Source organism: Montipora foliosa, chromosome 1 (assembly GCF_036669935.1).
Source record: "Montipora foliosa isolate CH-2021 chromosome 1, ASM3666993v2, whole genome shotgun sequence".
NCBI lineage: Eukaryota > Metazoa > Cnidaria > Anthozoa > Scleractinia > Acroporidae > Montipora > Montipora foliosa.
Genome location: NC_090869.1, coordinates 32,918,360 through 32,920,859, shown reverse-complemented (window position 1 = coordinate 32,920,859; position 2,500 = coordinate 32,918,360). Strand labels below are relative to the sequence as shown.

The 2,500-nt window shown below is 41.2% G+C and overlaps 1 protein-coding gene across 1 annotated transcript in view; it reads left to right on the top strand.

The window, feature by feature from the left end:
* Positions 1-125, top strand: part of LOC137996839 (isoaspartyl peptidase/L-asparaginase-like) — an 11,287-nt gene extending 11,162 nt beyond the window's left edge. Inside the window, exon 4 of the mRNA XM_068842450.1 lies at positions 1-125. This exon is cut by the window's left edge and continues 508 nt beyond it. The gene's annotated coding sequence lies outside the window, so the exon portion shown is untranslated.
* Positions 126-2,500: the final 2,375 nt, after the last annotated feature.

Below are 2,500 nucleotides of genomic sequence, written 5' to 3'. Positions count from 1 at the left end.
TTTAAATTTGGAAGTTGTTGTGTAATGCAATCCATCGTTTTCTGGAAAGTTCTATTGATCGCATCGTTATCAATGTAATCGGCGTTCAAGAACAGCTAAGATTAAAATAGGATACTAGGACGGAACATTTGCGTGCGTCTTCTCGCTATACCTTCAGGGACCATTCGGCAACACATGGTGTCAGACGTGGGATGTTCAGTACATTGATGACTTGCATTTTACCGGTTTGTTTGGGTTAGCTTGTTCTTCTGTTCATGTTCGCAAACTTTCTCCAGGCTGGGCCATGAAGGTTTCAGCTGATCGGGGAACATAAGAAATGTGGTTCGGATCTTTCTCCCTAAGAGCATTTCAGCAGGGCTGTACCCGTTTTCCAGTGGGGTCGCTCTGTAGGACATCAGAGCTTTGGCTGGATCGTATTACTTCTTTCTTTTTCGCTTTCGCTTTCGCTTAGAGTGTCTGACTTGGTGAGCGGCGTTTTCTAGAGTTAAATTTGTGTTAAGTTGCAGTTTTTCGCTGAGTTTCTCGTTCCTGATGCCAACAACTAACCGATCACGGATCATTTCTTCTTTCAGAGAACCGTATTCACAGAACTCGACTAAACGATAAAGATCTGTAATAACATTCCACAAATTCGTCTTGACCTTGCACGCGTTGGTTAAGCTTAGGTTTCTCGTGGATAACGTTCTTCTTCGAGACAAGTGACTGTCGAACTTTCTTTTCACGACGTCGCACTTACGGTGGCCCACAAGGAAAATGCAGCAAATAGCCCTTTTCACGGTTAATTTTTCTCATTTGCATTACAATGTGATCTAACGTGAATGCGAGGCAATTTCGGGTTAAAACTACAAAATAGCCCGAAATTGCCTCACATACATGCTAGATTGTATTGTAATGCAAATGAGAAAAACTAACCTCAACTTGTCCCTCACATTTCTGATATTCTCCATACTGCGCAGTACGGCTTCCAAGCTGGGGTATCCTGTGCAAGTCAGCTTGTTGAGGTATTCCACGACATCGCTTCTGTCCTTGATAAAGGTAAAGAAACTGACATCATATATCTGGACTTCTCTAAAGCTTTCGATTCAGTTTGCCACGCACGGCTGCTCTGGAAACTTAAGCACGTTGGAGTTATTGGTCCTTTACTTCACTGGTTCAAAAATTATCTTACTGGTAGGAAGCATCGGGTTGTTATAAATGGTTGTCATTCTTCGTGGGCTGAAGTAAAGTCTGGGGTCCCACAGGGTTCCATATTGGGACCCATACTTTTTCTCATTTACGTCAACGACTTGCCAGATGTAATACGGAACTCAAACTTAGCAATGTTTGCTGATGATTCCAAGTGTTTCAAAAGTGTTAACTCCGCAGAAGACTCGACTGACCTTCAAATAGACTTGGACAATCTGTGTGACTGGGCTACTCAAACGAATTAGATTTTCAGCCAAAGAAATGTGTGAATCTTCGTATCTCACGAAAACTCTGTAGCTTTGACCGTGTCTACATCATCAACAGAATGGACCATCTCAAGTGCGTGTCATCCCAAAGAGATCTTGGAGTGGCAGTTACAAAAAACTTACCGTGGAACGACCATATTGAACAGATATCAGCAAAGGCTAACAAAATGCTTGGCTTCATAAAGAGAAACTGTTCCAGAGACTTACCTAGTGACGCCCTGAAGGCTCTTTATTTAGCTCTAGTCAGATCCCACTTGGGGTATTGTAGTCAATTGTGGGCCCCTCAGTCTGTTATTAGAAATATATTACTTATTGAATCCATTCAACGTAGGGCCACTAAATTTCTATGCAAATACTCGAAAGCTAGCTATAAGGAAAGACTTGTGCTTTTGAATCTCTTACCACTAAATCACTGGTTGGAATACTCAGACTTAGTCTTTTTCTTTAAGTGTAAAACTGGCTTGTATGCTATTGATTTATGCAAGTACGTTACATTTGCTACTGGTTCTACAAGGCGTGGCTCCTCTGGTTTAAATTTATAGCATAACTGCATTCCAAGAACGTCAAGTTTTAGAGATGCTTATTTCATACGTATAGTCAATACCTGGAATGCTTTACCCAATAATATCAAGGGCATTACCATTCTTAGTACTTTTAAAAGTAAGCTAGTAGGCTTTCTTTTTAGAGAGGTTAAGGTTTGTCTTTGATCAGGACAACATAAGATCTTATAAGATTGTATGCCCAAACTGTCGTAGTAGAAGACCCCTAGGTTGCTGCAAATTAATTAAAAGCAGAAAATATGCCCACGCACATTCCAGTAATTCTTTTGCGAAACTCTCGCCATAACATCGTGTCACGCTCGTCCAAGGCTGTATTCCGTTCTTTTAGACGAGTATCTTTAACTTTTGTTTCCTCAAAATGTTCTGCACCTCTTGTGGGACAGAATGGGTTTCAGCGGCAGAGTTTTGTCATCAGTGTGGACACCAAATAAATTGTCGAAGATGCCTCGAATAAAGGGCAGAGTTTCGAGGACTTTTTAAAGCTACCAC